Source organism: Rana temporaria, chromosome 7 (genome assembly GCF_905171775.1).
Source record: "Rana temporaria chromosome 7, aRanTem1.1, whole genome shotgun sequence".
Taxonomy (NCBI): domain Eukaryota; kingdom Metazoa; phylum Chordata; class Amphibia; order Anura; family Ranidae; genus Rana; species Rana temporaria.
In genome coordinates, this window is record NC_053495.1 from 48,064,708 (window position 1) to 48,083,906 (window position 19,199).

A 19,199-nucleotide genomic window follows, 5' to 3' on the forward strand; every position below is an offset into this window, starting at 1 on the left:
GAATGCAACTTCAGAAGTGATGTAATTTCTTGTATTGTATTATATTGTAATGTATTCTGTCGTTTCTGAGCACGTGTGGTCTTGGTCTTCCAATTTTTTTTGCACAAATACTGTACTGATTAAAGCGGATGTGCCACTAAAAAAAATATTAAACACCAGCAGCTACAAATACTGCAGCTGCCTGGAGTCCAGCGGCGTCCGCAGCAGAGGGCGAGCGATCGCTCATCACCCTGCTGCTCCCCCCTCCATCCACGGTGAGGGAACCAGGAAGTGAAGCGCTTCGGCTTCACTGCCCGGTTCCCTACGGCGCATGCGCGAGTCGCGCTGCGCCCGCCGATTGGCTCCCGCTGTGTGCTGGGAGCCGAGTGTTCCCAGCACACAACGGGGGACAGACGGGATGTCAGAAAAAACCCGTCTTTTGCCCGTGACGTGTGGCCGGAAGTGGGTGCAAATACCTGTCTTTAGACAGGTATCTGCACCCCCCTCCCCCCTGAAAGGTGTCAAATGTGACACCGGAGGGGGGGAGGGTGCCGATCAGCGCGACTTCACTTTAGAGTGGAGATCCGCTTTAAGACCTAATTCACACCGATGCAGGGGGCAGTTTGCATATTCCGGGTGCATTTTGCTTTTTTCAATACACTTTTTGATCCATTGAAGTCTATGGAACCAAATACCAGAAAAAAGTCCCTGGCTCTTTCCATAAAATGCACAGATGCGAACGTGACCCATAGAAAACCATGTTAACGGGACTGTAGTATGTGTCTGCTAAACTGAAAACACGCTAAAAAAATACATAGGTGCGAACCAGGCCTAAACGAATATCATACATTCTGTTTTCGGATTAATTTTGCATAAACTGTTGTGATCGGCTCTCAAAAGCTTTATACTAACAATCAGATTAGGTTATGATCGCATCAAATGTGGTATTTTTTGTCAGATTTTCTGATCCTGTGTACTAGATCTTGTGACCTTACTTGTAACCATCTTAATGCTGATGTATAGGGTGCTGTCGATCAGGGTTGCCAACCTCCCGCAGCATTTTTTACTGACAAAACCTGCAAAATTTACTTTGCGAAGCACATTTTTTACTGGCAACCTGAGAAAGTACAGAACTCCTATTAAAAACCACAGTGAATATAAGAACAGTATAGACATGATATGGAAAAACTGACAATACCTATAACAAGGTAATTTGCACTTAAAAAGTCAACACAGCATGAAATTATGAGCCCCTGATATTTACTGGCAGTTGTAAAAAAACAAAACAAAAAAAACACACAGATTTTTACAAACCGTCAGTAAATTTGCTGACGGTTGGCAACCCTGCCACCGGTGACTACTAACACTATTCACTTGCATTATACAGCCCCTGTCTACTCATTGGGATCCATTAAGCCTGGGGTCTCCAAACTGCGGCCTGTGGGCCAGATGTGGCCTTTTGGTTGCCTTTATTTGGCCCTTGTGGCACTATTCATTCCGCTGATATTGGAAACTATTCTGCCCTCTGACCTTAAAAATAGGGTACCATTTTTCCCACTGACACCATCAATGGGGCACTATTCCTTCACCTAATAACAAAGATAGCAACATTTTGAGTATAGCCTCAGTTAAAACTTATCAATCTTAAAGTAAACAAGTACCATCATCCATGATAAGTGATAGAAAGTTGGACCGGATGAGCATAGGGTAAGGGCTGCTAGTGCCGTCTAACCCATAAATGGTCACCAAGCATAGGGATGTTGATTTGGACTTTTCTAGGTACTGATAACACAACGAGTAAATAATATAAAAAATATTACACATAAAAAAACTATACAGAATTAAAAACACTTTTGCAAAACCCCACAATTGAAAACAGCATTTGTTAGGCTGGGTTCACACTACGGTTTTCCCGTCCGTCAGCCGCATACGATTTATATGAAAAACCGTATGCGGCTGAAACGGACGGGAACGTATGGAACCGCACATATGTGCGTTTTCCATTGACGTTAATGTTAAAGGAAAACGTATGCGTTTGCCATACTGTTTTAAAAACGGCCGCAAAACCGTGGTTGAACACGGTTTTGCGTACGTTTAAAAAACGTTTTGCCAGCAAATCGTACGCACCCGGATGCATCTGAGTGCATACGATTTGCAATGCATTGTCTATCTATACGTTTTCCCGTCCGGGCCCGTACGTTTTCAATACTGAAATCGTATGCGGCTGACAGACGGGAAAATCGTAGTGTGAACCCAGCCTTAATAATGGAAGACCGTCACGTTTCTGTTGTAGTAGAGAAAGGCGAAAGCCTCAACCGGTTTCGCGGTTAGCACCGCTTCTTCAGGAGGGTCTGTATAATACAATACAAATAAACTAGCTAGTTGTGGGGTTTGGCTCATCTGTTTTTAATTATGTATAGTTTTTTATGTGTAATAAATATTTTTATATTCTTTACTTGTGTTATCAGTACCTAGAAAAGTCCAAATCAACATCCCTATGCTTGGTGACCATTTATGGGTTAGACGGCACTAGCAGCCCTCACCCTGGGCCAGATTCTCAGCAGAGTTACGACGGTGTATCTCAGGAAACTCTGTCGTATCTCTGTTTTTTGACCCGGGTATCTATGCGAGTGATTCCTAGAATCATTTTCGCATAGATACGGCCAAGATCCGACAGTGTAAATCACTTATAAATCACTTATGTAATTCGCCACTGGCCGCCACTGGCCGCTAGGTGGCGTTTACGGTCAGGTCTCATTTGACTATGCAAATGAGCCTGATACGCCGATTCCCGAACGAATTTGCGTCGCGTAGTCGTCGCTTACGTCGTTTCCGTAGGCGTAAGGTTACCCCTGCTATATAAGGGGTAACCTTTTGCCAGTCCGCCGTATGCCATGTTAAGTATGGCGTCGGGTCCGCGTCGTCTTTTCCCGTCGGGTACGTAGTTTTCCTAAGTCGTTCTTGAATACGACTTTACGTCAATGATGCACACGTCGGCGTCCTTGCCGTTTTCCGTCGTAAGCTGGAGCATGCGCACTGGGCTATTTTTCAGCCCGGGGCATGCGCAGTTCAATCGACGCGGGGCGCGCTTAATTTAAATACAAGCCGCCCCCTTTGAATTACGCGGGGATAAGCCGGGCCATTTACACTACGCCGCCGCAAACTACGGAGCAAGTGCTTGAGGAATACTGCACTTGCTCCAGTAAGTTGCGGCGGCGTAGTGTAAATGGCTTGCGCTATGCCGCCGCAGAATGTACCAGAATCTGGCCCCCTATGCTCATCCGGTCCAACTTTCTAATACCAGAGATAGGGCACTATTTACTCCCACTGATGCCAGACAAATTTTCGAATCCCACTGGCCACATTCCGGGCCCCCCTAAAGTCTGAAGGACAGTAAACTGGCCCTTTGTTTTGAATGTTTGGAGACCCCTGCATTAAGCCAACACACGCCATACTCCAGCTCCACAAAACGGTCTTTGACAATACTGGAAGCTTCACAGACTTCTGTGTTTAATCCCTATTTGCAGCTTGCGGCAGTGTTGCCAACCGTCTGTATTTTTACGGACAGTTCATAAAAACGGGCACTTTTTTCCCCTGTTCGTAAATGTCCGTGGTTGCGGGAATGTGCCAGTAAAAATAGCCAAGACAGGGGGTGATGTGACTAAATAATTTGCCCTTTTTATTCCGAAAATAACAAAAATATGTTTCTTTACCTTAATATCTACCTTAAATCACATTGCTATTTGCCTAGCGTACTTGTTTGTAGCCTTAAAACTGAAATTTGCACCTAAATACGTAATTTAGTAACTTTTGTCAAATGCCAGTAAAAGCGTGGCATACGCCAGTCAATTTTGGGTGTCGTGCCAGTAAATTTCAATCTGGTAGGTTGGCAACACTGGCTTGCGGTGGAGGAATAGACCACTTGCTTTTCACATATTACAAAATTTTTACAGGTTAACAAGTCAGTGAACCCAGTGCGTCGTTTATTTCCTGCCCGACGATATTTTATTGCAACATCTCGTGATGGGACCTTACGGTGTCCTGAGAGCAGACTGTCTGACACTGCACATACGATGCAAAAAGTGGGTTCCCCAACACCACTTACTTCCCAAATCACGGCACATCATGTGACCTGACAAATGAAAGCTCTGCAAAGAAAGTCTTGCTGACTCATGTCAAGAATGTGATCTGTGACGACAGCCCGAGAAAAGGGTTTTAATTCTTGTGTCAGATTTTGTAACAGAGTTACAGCACTCTGCGCTGCCGTCGCGATGGGCGATTTAAATTAAAAGTTACAATTATAATGTAAAAAACTGTAATCCTATTACATTTTTAATATTTTTTTTAATATTCACAGATAAGTAAACTAGAATGTAAATGGCACGTTTTAATAGCTTATTTAGCAATTCACCTACTAATACATTTTCAGGCTTATTAACGACTTAAGCCCCGGACCATATTGCTGGTCAAAGACCAGAGCACTTTTTGCTATTCGGCACTGCGTCGCTTTAACTGACAATTGCGCAGTCGTGCGACATGGCTCCCAAACAAAATTGGCGTCCTTTTTTTCCCCACAAATAGAGCTTTCTTTTGTTAGTATTTTATCACCTCTGCGTTTTTTTAGTTTTTGCGCTATAAACAAAAATAGAGCGTCAATTTTGAAAAAAATATATATTTTTAACTTTTTACCATAATAAATATCCCCCAAAAATATATAAAAAAACATTTTTTTCCCCTCAGTTTAGGCCGATACGTATTCTTCTACATATTTTTCGTAAAAAAATAAATAAAAAAATCGCAATAAGCGTTTATTCATTGGTTTGCGCAAAAGTTATAGCATTTACAAAATAGGGGGTAGTTTTATGGCATTTTTATTAATATTTTTTTTTACTAGTAATGGCGGCGATCAGCAATTTTTTTCGGTACTGCGACAATACGGCGGACACTTCGGACACTTTTGACACATTTTTGGGACCATTGGCATTTTTATAGCGATCAGTGCTATAAAAATGCATTGATTACTATAAAAATGCCACTGGCAGGGAAGGGGTTAACACTAGGGGCGGGGAAGGGGTTAAGTATGTTCCCTGGGTGTGGACTTACTAGGGGAAATGACTGGCATTTCTCTCCCTGACAGGGACACACACAGCTCCCGGTTCTCGCTCTGTAACGAGCGATCGCGGATGCCCGGCGGTGATCACGCGCCCCTAGTGGCCACTTCGAGAGCTGATGTAGAGCTACGGGCTCTCGCGCAGGAAAGCCAACCTGCCGCCGTAGAACTGCGCGGCTGGTCGGAATCTAGTTAAAGAGCAGCAATTACTACTCACAGTGCAACAATAACATTTCAGTTCAGTTCTGATCTATAAAGTTAAATGGGTGACAGCACTTTGCAGGCTGCTATGCCTTAAATAAGACTCATTATACTACGCAACACTTAAAAAATACAATAGTTTGTAGTAAACCATAAAATTTGACATACAATATCATTATGCAGCTGCAGATCCTAATGTACATATAGTATATAGAGCAGTAACTAGTCTACATCCTCGGTTCTAATACATCACCAATTTAATTGATCTGGAAGCGAGCTCTACTACATCAAACACTGAACTTCAGTCTGGCTATGCTATATAGTAAGTCTTCTTGTGTAGGCTGGATTCACACCTATGCATTTTTAGTGCTTTTTGCAGATTTGCTCTACAGAACGTGCTCCATAGGAAACAATGTTAAATGGACTGTAGTGCAAATCTGCAAAATGCACAAACCATGCATAGTGCTTTTTGCATTTTGCAGATTTGCGCTACAGTCCATTTAACATTGTTTCCTATGGAACACGTTCTGTAGAGCAAATCTGCAAAAAGCACTAAACATTATTATTATTATTATTATTATACAGGATTTATATAGCGCCAACAGTTTACGCAGCGCTTTACAACATCAGGGAAGACATTATAGTTACAATACAATTTAATACAGGAATGATCAGAGGGCCCTGCTCGTTAGAGCTCACAATCTAAGGCTGGATTCACACCTATGCAGTTTTAGGGCCAGATTCATAGAAGAAATACGCCGGAGTATCTACTGATACTCCGTCGTATTTTCAAATTTGCCGCGTCGTATCTTAATTTGTGATTCACAAACAAGATACGACGGCATTTGGCTAAGATCCGACAGGCTTACAGCTTTGTACGCCTTCGGATCTTAGGCTGCAATACTTCGGCCGCCGCTGGGTAGAGTTTGCGTAGTTTTCCAGCGTCGGGTATGCAAATTAGCTTTTACGGCGATCCACGAAGCTACTCGCGCGCGTTACGTCGTCGCAAGTCGTTTTTTCCCGTCGCAAAGTTAAGCCTGCTTTTTCATGGCTTAACTTTACACCAGCCATGTTAAAGTATGGCCGTCGTTCCCGCGTCAAATTTTAAATTTTTTTTTTTTCGGCGTAAGTACGTTACGCACGTCACCATTCACAAATACGTCGGGGCGCCGTAATTTCGCGCAAAGCACGTCGGGAAATTTACTAACGGAGCATGCGCAGAACGTTCGGCGTGGAAGCGCGCCTAATTTAAATGGTACATGCCCCATTTGAATTAGGTGGGCTTGCGCCGGACGGCTTTACATTACACTGCAAGTTTACACGCAAGTGCTTGGTGAATCAGGCATTTGCGCTGAAAACTTGCGGCGGTGTAACGTAAAGACGATACGTTACACCGCCGCAATTCTTTCTGAAACTGGCCCTTAGTGCTTTTTGCATTTTGCAGATTTGCACTACAGAACGTGTTCCATAGGAAACCATGTTAGATGCACTGTAGTGCAAATCTGCAAAATGCACTAAAACTGCATAGGTGTGAATCCAGCCTAAGATCAAACTGGACTGTGTGTGAAATATTTGTGCCTGTGATATTTTAGCCTGAAATGCTATCTCTATTATGCTGGATTCACACCTATGCAGTTTTAGTGCTTTTTGCATTTTGCAGATTTGCACTACAGAACGTGTTCCATAGGAAACCATGTTAGATGCACTGTAGTGCAAATCTACAAAATGCACAAAAAATTCATAGTGCTTTTTGCAGATTTGCGCTACAGTCCATTTAACATTGTTTCCTATGGAGCACGTTCTGTAGAGCAAATCTGAAAAATTCACTAAAACTGCATAGGTGTGAATCAGGCCTTAATCCAAGGCGGTAGGCTAAGGCTGGATTCACACCTATGCAGTTTTAGCACTTTTTGCATTTTGCAGATTTGCGCTACAGCCCATTTACCATAGTTTCCTATGGAACATGTTCTGTAGTGCAAATCTCCAAAATACAAAAAGCACTAAAACTGCATAGGTGTGAGTCCAGCCTTAGCCTATCGCCTTGGGTTAAGGCCTGATTCACACCTATGCAGGTTGCGGTTTGCATATTCCAGGTGAGTTTTGTGTTTTTCGATACACGTCTATGGAACCCAGAAATAAATCCCTGACCCTTTCCATAAAATGCACAGATGTGAACGAACGTGACCCATAGGAAACCATGTTAAATGGAATGTACTGTGTTTCTGAAAAACTGAAAACGCACTAAAACAAATGCATTGGTGTGAACCAGTTCTAAGGCTGGATTCACACATATGCAGTTTTAGTGCTTTTTGCATTTTGCAGATTTGCACTACAGTCCACTTAAAGCGGAGGTTCACCCATAGAGAACACATTTTCCCCTTAGCTTCATGCTCGTTTTGTCTAGGGGAATCGGCTAGTTGTTTTAAAATATGATCCGTACTTACCGTTTACGAGATGCATCTTCTCCGCCGCTTCCGGGTATGGGCTGCGGGACTGGGCGTTCCTTCTTGATTGACAGTCTTCCGAGAGGCTTCCGACGGTCGCATCCATCGCGTCACGATTTTCCGAAAGAAGCCGAACGTCGGTGCGCAGGCGCAGTATAGAGCCGCACCGACGTTCGGCTTCTTTCGGCTACGAGTGACGCGATGGATGCGACCGTCGGAAGCCTCTCGGAAGACTGTCAATCAAGACGGAACGCCCGCTCCCGAAGACCCATACCCGGAAGCCGACGGAGAAGATGCATCTCGAAAACGGTAAGTACGGATCATATTTTAAAACAAATAGCCGATTCCCCTAGACAAAACGAGCATCCATCTAGGGGGAAAAGAGAAAAAAAAAACTAATTGGGTGAACTCCCGCTTTAACATGGTTTCCTATGGAACACGTTCTGTAGTGCAAATCTGCAAAATGCAAAAAGAACTGAAAATGCAAAGGTGTGAATCCAGCCTAAGGCTGGATTCACACAAATGCATTTTTAGTGCATTTTGCAGATTTGCACTACAGAACGTGTTCCATAGGAAACCATGGTAAATGGGCTGTAGTGCAAATCTGCAAAATGCAAAAAGCACTAAAACTGCATAGGTGTGAATCCAGCCTAAGTGGATCTTCCAATGAGTACTATCCAAGGTTCTAACCTGTCTACAGAGCCCAGTCTCTGATTCTGTGCACTCAACAGGTGAGCTACAGCCAAGAGATTTTACCTGGGCATGGACGCCTCCCCCCTCCCAGAGCATGCAAGTCTTGTTTTACTGGTAAGTGAAAGTGAACTCTGGTCACCTGCGCTGGAGGGGAGAGCTCAGCTTTAGTCAATCAGGCCCATAAAGTCAACCTCTGACATCCGCATCAATGTACATAAGGGCTGGTATTTCTAGTTTGTACACTGCATGCAGCCCAGGCCAAAGTCCCCTGTGCCATCTATGCTAATCTTATCTTATGCAGATCTTATACTGAGATTGTACAATATTTTGCACATGTCTAAAATGCATGCCATGTTATATACTGACTAGCCTAAAATCATATGCATCCTATATTGTTGAGTCTAAAAAAAAAAAGTATACAGTTTTGTATTCTGTCCAGTCTAAAAATATACATAATATAATGATTAGTTTAAAAAAGTATATCATATACTGTCCACTCCTAAAACATACATCATATACAGTCCACTCCTAAAACATACTGTACATCATATACAGTCCACTCCTAAAACATACATCATATACAGTCTACTCTTAAAATGCACATCATATACAGTCCAGTCTTAAAATGCACATCATTTACAGTCCAGTCTTAAAATGTACACCATATTACATATTATTATATTACATATGTATTACAGTCTAATAAAATAAATTATATAATAAGTGTAAAAGTGTGTATAGTATGCTGTCCAGTCTTAAAATGTAAATCACATACTGCCCAGTCTTAAAATGTATGTCATATTATTCAGTCTAATAATGTACATCATATACTGCCCACTCTTTAAATGCACATCATATACAGTCCAGTCTTAAAATGCACATCATATACAGTCCAGTCTTATAATGTACACCATATTACATATTATATTACATATTTATTACAGTCTAATAAAATATGTCATATACTATTGAATTGTACATCATATACTGCCCACTCTTTAAATGTATGCCATATACTATTGAATTGAGTCTAATAATTTACATCATATAATAACCAGTGTAAAAGTATGTATCATATGCTGTCCAGTCTTATAATGTACATCATATACTGCCCAGTCTTAAAATGTATGTCATATTATTCAGTCTAATAATGCACATCATATACTGCCCAATCTTAAAATGTATGTCGTATACTATTGAATTGAGTCTAATAATTTACATCATACATACTTTTACACTGGTTATTATATGATGTAAATGATTAGACTCAATAGTATATGACATACATTTTAAAAGTTTGTAAAAGTATGTATCATATGCTGTCCAGTCTTATAATGTACATCATATACTGCTCGCTCTTAAAATTTATGTTGTATACTATTGAGTCTAATCATTTACATCATATAAAAACCAGTGTAAAAGTGTGTATCATAGTCCAGTCTTATAATGTACATCATATACTGCCCACTCTTAAAATGTATGTCATATACTGCCCAGACTTAAAATGTATGTCATATATTATTCAGTCTAATAATGCACATCATATACTGCCCGCTCTTTAAATGTATGCCATATACTATTGAATTGAGTCTAATAATTTACATCATATACGGTAATAACCAGTGTAAAGTATGTATCATATGCTGTCCAGTCTTATAATGTACATCATATACTGCCCACTCTTAAAATGTATGTCATATACTATTGAGTCTAATCATTTACATCATATAATAACCAGTGTAAAAGTGTGTGCCATATACGGCCCAGTCTTAAAATGTACATCATATATTGACCAGTGCCACATACTTTCTAGTCCAAAAAAAAAAGGTATACTGTCCAGTCTAATAATTTACATCATATAGTGACTAGTATTATAATGTACATCATATAGTGACTAGTATTATAATGTACATCATATAGTGATCAGTCTAAAGACGTACATCATATATAAAATAACACATGCCTATTAGTCTAAACTTTCCTGCATGCAATGTACTTGGCAATCGTTTAAAGGTGGCCACACACGTATTGATATGATCATACAATCACTCATTCAATGCGACTAAAGTGATTAAATCAAATTAAAGTTTGCAAACCAAAGTTCCTCCATTCAATTGTAAAATCTCAATCAATCAATCTCAACTCTCATAAGTCGAATGTCTTTGGCAGAATTTCGTCGCTTGTCTAATATCTGCGTTTTCAGGAAAACCAGTTGCAATTCAGATCAATTAAGTGATCAGTTGCATTTATAACCAAAAGATCGTATTTTTGATCAATATTTTCAGCCCACTGCAAAAACGCTCTATGACAGATCGCTCGTTTTACGATTGCTTGTATTTAAATCGCTCGCCGCCTTAAAGCTGAACACACACAATCAGACTTTGATCTGCCAGATCAGATCTATTTGCCAACAACTATGCAGTATGGTGAAGTGACTACCAAACAATCCATCCTGGCAGAGCTCACAGTTGCTGGTAAATGATGATCTGACAGTCCAGTTTGGCGCAATCTCCTAGCAACCTCATCACCATGAGCGGCTGGCAATGATAAAGCATGGACAGAAAGTTTCTGCAGAGATCCCACTTGTTGCTCTCACTGACCTGCACAGTATGATGAGAAGTAGTCAGGCTTGCAGCTCTCAGTGATGTGCCATAGGCTGCTGGAAGGAGGACCCAGGCTTTTGGGGTGATAATGTCCCTTTAAAGCTGCAGTGGCAGCTGTCAGATGGAAGTGAGACCTCTCAAGTCTCTCTGTGTCTCATCTCATGTCTGTAATGTTGTGTCAGGAGACTTGTCACTGCCCTCTCCCTCCTCAGATCCTCCCTCTCTCCTCCTCCTCCTCCTTCACAGTGTGAGTGGCAAAGAGTAACTGTGACACCATCATCCTCACTGAGCAGCACTGATCACTCTTCTCACTGATACAATGTATCAATCAGAGTCCAATCATTTATTGTCAATGGAACCAGATTGTGGGTCACACTGCCACCTGCTGGACACCAGGATTTCTGGGCCGCTGCTAATGACATGTAGACCACATAGGAAATACATATTATACAGAATTATTCATTTACTTGTTGAGCTGATGACACATGGGCGATTTCCTCGCCGAGAATATTCGCTGCTACAATTCGCTAAAAAAAGGCTTTTTTTTTGCTAGCAGTTGCATTGTTAGAGACGATACAGAATTGGATTGCGCTCTGCTACAAATTGATCGCTCTCAGTCAACGATTTGTAGTTCAGCATAGCGATTGCTGAAACACTCAATAGAAAAGCAATATGCCGCGTACACACGGTCGTTTTTCGGCATGAAAAAAAACGAAGTTTTTAAAAACGTCATTTAAAATCATCGTGTGTGGGCTTTACATAGTTTTTCGGCTTCTGAAAAACGACAAAAAAAAAATTCAAACATGCTGCATTTTTTAACCACTTAAGCCCCGGACCGTTTTGCAGCTAAATGCCTAGGCCAGGTGTTAGGTGGTCCTTAAGTGGTTAACAAATAATGACAAGCGTATCGTACATTTTAGCATGCTTTTTGTGCATCCCAGCAACACGCAGGTGTGAATGAGGCCTTAGGGCCTTAGGGCCAGTTCACACCACATGCAGTCCAGTGCGTTTTTTTTTCTGCATCAAATACACATAGATAGAAGGTTATATGGTGTTCAATGGCATAGTTCACACAAGTGCGATCAGTTCCAGTGTGTTCCATTTCCAGAAAAAAAAAAAAATAGAACATGCTGTATTCTTTTTCTGCATTGCAGCCATAGGCTCGCGCTGCTGTCAATCACGTCCAATGACACGGCGCGGGGGGCGGGGCCGAGTGATACAAAAAAAATATTTTTTTTTTACTTACCCTAAATAGCTGTTGCTATGCGGAAGTCCCGAATCTGCCTCTTCATCTTCCGCGGTGGATTCTCTTCCTCCTCCTACACTCGGTTTCTTGTTGTGAATGGGGCGCGCTGCATTCTGGGAACTGTGTGTACCCCAGAAAGCAGCCGGCCCATTCACAAAGCGCCGCGCTGCTCGCACATGCGCAGTAGGGAACGGGCAGTGAAGCCACACGGGCTTCACTGCCTGTTTCCCTTACTGTGGATGGCGGCGCCTGGAGCTGCCAGGATCGAGGATCGGCTTCGGGGGGGACTGACACCGCTGGCGACTAGGACAGGTAAGTGTTCTTATTAAAAGTCAGCAGCTACAGTGTTAGCAGCTGCTGAGTTTGAATTTTTTTTTTTTTTTACCGGACCTCTGCTTTAAGGTGTTGAGTCCTTGCGGGGGGAGCCGAGACAGCCCCCGAGGGACCCCAGAAGACCAGGTTCGGGGCCACTCTGTGCAAAACGAGCTGCACAGTGGAGGCAAGTATAACATGTTTGTTATTTAAAAAAAAAAAAAAATAACTTTACAAACCCTTTTAAAGCGGGGGTTCACCCAAAAAATTTTTTTTAACATTACATTTAGCCTAGTTGTCAGAATGACAATCGGCTGTTTTTTTTTATTTCATTGCTGTACATACCGTATTTTCACCGCCGCTTCCGGGTATGTAATCTGCGGGACTGGGCGTTCCTAATTGATTGACATCCTTCCAAAGGCGCATACAGCGCGTCACGAGTTGCCGAAAAAAGCCGGACTGCGAGTCGGCTCTATACGGCGCCTGTGCACCGACGTACGGCTTCTTTCGGCAACTCGTGACGCGCTGTATGCGCCTTCGGAAGGATGTCAATCAATTAGGAACGCCCAGTCCCGCAGATTACATACCCGGAAGCGGCGGTGAAAATACGGTATGTACGGCAATGAAATAAAAAAAAAACAGCCGATTTTCATTCTGACAACTCTGCTGAATGTAATGTTAACATTTTTTTTTTTTGGGTGAACCCACACTTTAGGGTCAAGAAAAAAAGAAGGGGGGGGGGGAATGCACTGGAACACATCAAAAACACATATACAGGAAAACTTCCGGACTGCGTTTCTATGGTGTGAATTGGCCCTAATTGTTAATGGCACTCCAAGTGTGGCTAGCAGACTCATGTTTTTTCACGTGACAAATACGCCAAAATGCACAGCCCAAAAAAAGGTGCAGGCGCTCATTTGGGGAGTTTGTCGTACAGAAGACAGCCCATTCAACTGAATGGGCTTCTCTATGATGCTGCGCAACAAACATGCAAAAAAAGGGGGTATATAAAGTAAAATCTTGGTTTGAGAGCGTTTTGCAAGACAAGCAAAATGTTTTAATAAAATTTGCCTTGATATACAAGCGATGTCTTGATATAAGAGTAGCGTCATGTCACAACTGAGTATAAAAAAGAAGAGAGGAGCCTCTAAGTGTAGCACTATGGTTACATGTAATGAAGGTACAACATTCAGCAACTTATTGCTACACTTAGAGATGCCTCTCTTCTCTTTTATACCCTGTAAAAAATGCTTTGATATACAAGTGCTTTGGATTACAAGCATGTTTCTGGAACAAATTATGCTCGCAAACCAAGGTTTTACTGTGTGTATATATATATATATATATATATATATATATATATATATATATATATATATATATATATATATATATATATATATAACTCAACGTGTGTGTGTATGTATGTTCCAGCATCACGTCCAAACGGCTAAAGATATTAACATGAAACTTGGCACACATGTTACTTATATGTCAGCAACAAACATAGGATAGGTGGTTTAACCCTTACCCACCCCCATTTGCCATGGTCGGGGTTTTTCTTTAAAGTCCCATTCAACTCTATGGGAAATACATGTTACTTCATAACTTCCAAACGGCTGTAGATATTTCGATAACACTTGGTCACATGTTACTTATATGTCCACTTAAACTATAGGATAGTTAATTTATCCCTTAACTACCCCCATTTGTGAGGGTCGGGGTTTTTGTTTAAAGTCCCATGCAAATCAATGGGAAATGTATGTTCCCACATAACTTCTGTACGCCTGGAGATATTTCAATAATACCTGGTACACATATTACTTATATGCCAAATAAAAATATATGACAGTTAAATTAACCCTTACCTACACCCTTATATAAAAGATGGCTATATTTATATTACTATGATTTTCCTCCCCAAAAGGTTAAGCTAGGAACACCGGGCAACGCCGGGTATTCAGCTAGTTACTGTATATAGTTCAGCCTGTTTCTTATATTTTATATTTGGTATTTTCTAACAACTGCTAATCTGTACAGAAACTGAACAAGCAAAATGGAAGAATAATTATAAAAAGACTTCCCTGTGCTATCATTTTAAAATCTGCAATCATCAGGCAAATTATTCCGTTATCTCGCACACCATACGGTAACTTTGCTAGGTTGACAAACGTCTGGATCTTCCTTGTTTGGCACTGTGCATGTATTACCAAATTTATTACCAGTTTGCCATCTGATTTCTAAGTATATTTACACCCCAATGAAGAACTCTTGCTTGTTCATTTCACTCTGTCAATATACCGTCGAAAGCAATTTGTGCTATCTGTATAATAAGAGCCACAAAATACCTGTCAATGGCTCCTGCTGCTGCCAGTCAAATCCTGTGAGCAGAGATAGGGTGCAAGGCCGAGGCATGCTGTGTGTGTCTATGCCAGTGTTGCCAACCGTCCGTAGTTTTACGGACAGTTTGTAAAAACAGGCACTTTTTTCCCCGGTTCGTAATTGTACGTGGTTGCGGGAATGTGCCAGTAAACATAGCTGAGATCTGTTCGGCTTGGAACTGTGCATGGAGATTGGAGGCAGGGGGTGATGGTGGCTGCGGTGGCACCACAGAGGGGGATGGAGGCAGGGGGCAATGGAGGCAGGGGGAGATTGGAGGCAGGGGGTGTTAGTGGCAGAGGGTGATTGGAGGCAGTGGGTGTTGGTGGCACTGCAGAGGGGGATGGTGGCACCGCAGAGGGTGGAGGATGGAGACAGGGGTTGTTGGTGGCACCGCAGAGGGGATTGGAGGCAGGGGGTGATTGGAGGCAGGGGGAGATTGGAGGCAGAGGGAGACTGGAGGCAGGGGGAGATTGTGGCTTCTGGAAGAATGGTCAAACATTCCCATAGACACACTCCTAAACCTTGTGGACAGCCTTCTCAGAAGAGTTGAAGCTGTTATAACTGCAAAGGGTGGGCCAACTCAATATTGAACCCTACGGACTAATACTGGGATGCAATTAAAGTTCATGTGCATGTAAGGACAGGTGTCCCAATACTTTTGGTAATATAGTGTATATTGGCATCAGTTAACCAGCTGACTGGTTCAGCATCCTTGTGTAGCGCCTGGCTATTATCAGAGCCGGTGCTATTTGAAATTTAGAGGGAAAGTTCAGAGAAATCGTTGGCTCTGAACTAGTTTGATTGTTCAAATTTGGGTCTCTGCTCTAGCTTGTCTGTGCTGTGGGCTATCCTTTTGTCCGGGGACTCCCGTCACCCCCGGATGGCAGGTGGCAGCAGTGGAGTCAAGTGTGTCTGAATGTCACTCCTTAGCAGCCAGTCAGGGGTTGGGCCACCTCGCTGTGCATGCTGGGGAGAGATATAAAGGGGGAAGACGCCATTACCTTGGGGTTCTTCCTTGTATGGCACCCACCATTGGGGTAGCCATTCCACGAAAACCCTACACATGGCCCTCCTGGCTGGGGTGTGCGTGGGTAGCAGTGTTCCTGGCTCCGGGATCATACTGGCCTGGAGTGATTGGTCTGCTGCGCGGACCCAGTGATCGACTGGGTCCCCAATCTAAAAGGGGTCCCGAGCTGTCCGTCCCACTGGAGGAAGCTGATCAGTGGGGAGTCTGTCCAGAGGATACCGAGTACTAGGCTGGTGTTCCAGGAGGGGCCTGTCTGTTCATCGGGGGACCACCCGGGTTCTGAGAGGCTGGATGTTGGTCGCCTCTCAATTGCTAATTCACCGAAACTACTTGAAGGAGATTCGGGTGCTGAATCTACATAAAGAGGAATGTGGACCATAATTGTCTCCAAACCATTGGGAGGGTCTGTGGCAGAGACTTGATCCTAAGTTCGAGTGACACTCTGGCTGCCAGGCTGGCAAGAGAGGCCTGTCCAGATGCACTATACCCACTCTGGCTAGAGTGGCGATGTAACATTGTCGTTGGAAGCGGAACTGTTTCCCTAGCAAGTTATACCTGAATTTGCCATTTTCTTATTTCCTATCTCTTCACCCATTTCTACTATTAACGTTTTTACCCGGCTGAGTAATAAAAGCACAGAAAAGACGCCTGTCGTGTGGACATTCCCTTTATTGCAGCTCTCATTAAATACCCTAGACGGCGGAGATACAGAGGTAACTTGCCACCCAAAACAAACCAGCAGCTCCTTCGGGGGTAGTGCTACACGAATACTCCAGGCTTTTCTAAGGAGATGGGAATATAACTCATAATAGTATTATGAGATTAGGGATGGGCTCAGGTGTGTGCGGATCATAGTGCCAACCCCCCTCAGCTATCCCGCCAGGTAGCCCTCACTGCATACAGCCAATCAGACAGTGAGGCATTTCCTGGCCCGCAGCTGCACATACACATGCTGCCTCTGATTGGTGATATGATGATGATGAATGTGCAGTAACGGCTTCCTGGCAGGATTTCTCAGGTGGGTTGGGACTACGATCGGAACCCGCCTGAACCCATCCCTAGTAGGCATGAGGTTTAATTAAAAATAAAAAGTGGAAAAAACTGCGCTAAACCAAAAAGAAAAGAAGAGCTGCCAGCAAACAAACAAAGTAAATAGAAAATCTAAATAATTATTACAGCGCTAAAAATGTATCAAAATACAATGTCAGTGATAACATACGATATGTGACATAAATAACAATAATAATGACTAAATAATAAAGTCCATGGGCCAGATTCAGGTAGGAGATATGACGGCGTATCTCCAGATACGCCGTCGTATCTCTGAGTGTGCGGGGTCGTATCTATGCGACTGATTCAGAGAATCAGTTACGCATAGATTTCCCTAAGATCCGACCGGCGTAAGTGTCTTACACCGTCGTATCTTAGGCTGCATATTTACGCTGGCCGCTAGGTGGCGCTTCCGTAGATTTACACGAGGAATATGCAAATAAGGTAGATGCGCCGATTCAGAAACGTACGTCCGCCCGGCGCATTTTTTTTACTTCGCTTACGTTAGGCTTTTTCCGGTGTAAAGTTACCCCTGCTATATGAGGCGTATCCTATGTTAAGTATGGACGTCGTTCCCGCGTTGAATTTTGAAAATCTTACGTCGTTTGCGTAAGTCGAATAGGGCTGTACGTAAGTTACGTTCACGTCTAAAGCATTGACGATTTGCGGCGTAATTTCGAGCATGCGCACTGGGATTCTTTCATGAATGGCGCATGCGGCGTTCGTAAAAAATGTCAAATACATGGGGTCACACTAAATTTAGATAAAACACGCCCACATCATCCACATTTGAATTAGGCGGGCTTACGCTGGACCTCATACACTACGCCGCCGTAACTTAGGGCGCAAGTTCTTTATGAATACGGAACTTGCGCCCTAAGTTACAGCGGCGTAACTTATCTGAGATACGTTACGCCAGCATAAAAATATGCCGGGCTATCTGAATCTAGCCCCCTGTGTGAAGACCAGATATCACAAATAATGTGATACTGGAAAAATAGGACACTGAATGTGAAAATAGTCCATAAACAAACAAGTGTGTGACTCTCCAATCGCTGGCATGGATTGACAAATAACTGGTTGTCTGCAGGGATCATAAAGGCACCAAATATAAATGATAGGGTACTCTTACCATGTGTTGTGGACTCTAACTGCTTTACAACAGTGAGTTACAACGCTTAGTGGCCTCTTGGGACCTAGGTCACTGCAACAAGGACTCCCCGAATGTTGGTGCGTTTCTCGATCCTTCAGGTGGAATGAAACCAGGAACAGCAAGATTGACAGGAACCAAACAAATGGGCCTTCAGATGCAGGAAAGGAGTTCTCAAACCTGGTTATGTCCACGGTACGTCTACCCTACCCTACCTGTGCTCTTTGTAGGAGATTTGGGCCTAAAAATACTATTTACCTTTATCCCGTGTCTGGCCAATTTTACACTTTCCTAAACCTATCCCATCTGTTAAACCATACTCACTTGGCCCTTTTTCGGTCACGCATGTACACCACTATCCCCCTCCAATAAAAATGTAGCTTTTTACTTATGGTTACCTTTAAAATCTAGTTGATAGGTCCATCTCCTCATACATCCCCCATGGCCGCCACGGGAGACCCCTCTTGGTGGTCTTGACATTTGAGCTCACAGGATCCTTTTAGGTAAGCAGTACAGCCCTTATTCCCCAACATTTATACTGTATTATGTCGCTGTTCAGATGTGCTTGTATGAATCTTTATACTTGCTCAATCCTTTTTTCAGCTATTTTATTGTATGTCAATTAATTTCAGAACTTCTCCCGACGAAGCAGCATTGGCCGCAAAACTAGTAGAGACCCTCCTCGTGACTCCTACCTCCACCGTGATTTTCCCCTAGGGGTTTATTAGTACCGGTGATATGTATGGCTCGTCACGACGTTCATTTTTATTGTATATTGTTGATGTGCGCAGATGAGGCTGCACCGATGGGCACTGATGAGGCTGCACTGATGGGCACTGAGGTGGCACTGATGAGGAGGCACTCATATGCAGCACTGATAGTTGGCACTGATATGCAGCAATGGTGGGCACTGCTGGGCACTGACAGGCAGCACTTATGGGCACTGATAGGCAGCAGTTATGGACCCTGTTAGGCAGCACGGATAGGCAGCAATGATAGGCA

At 43.0% G+C, this 19,199-nt stretch overlaps 1 protein-coding gene across 3 annotated transcripts in view; it reads right to left on the minus strand.

Annotated features, from left to right (window-relative positions):
• The window catches only part of PPARG (peroxisome proliferator activated receptor gamma), a 109,127-nt gene extending 97,867 nt beyond the window's left edge, over nt 1–11,260 (minus strand). For all 3 annotated transcript variants that reach the window (XM_040359322.1, XM_040359321.1, XM_040359320.1), the window contains exon 1: nt 11,028–11,260. The gene's annotated coding sequence lies outside the window, so the exon portion shown is untranslated. The remainder of the gene's footprint in view (nt 1–11,027) is intronic.
• Nucleotides 11,261–19,199: the final 7,939 nt, after the last annotated feature.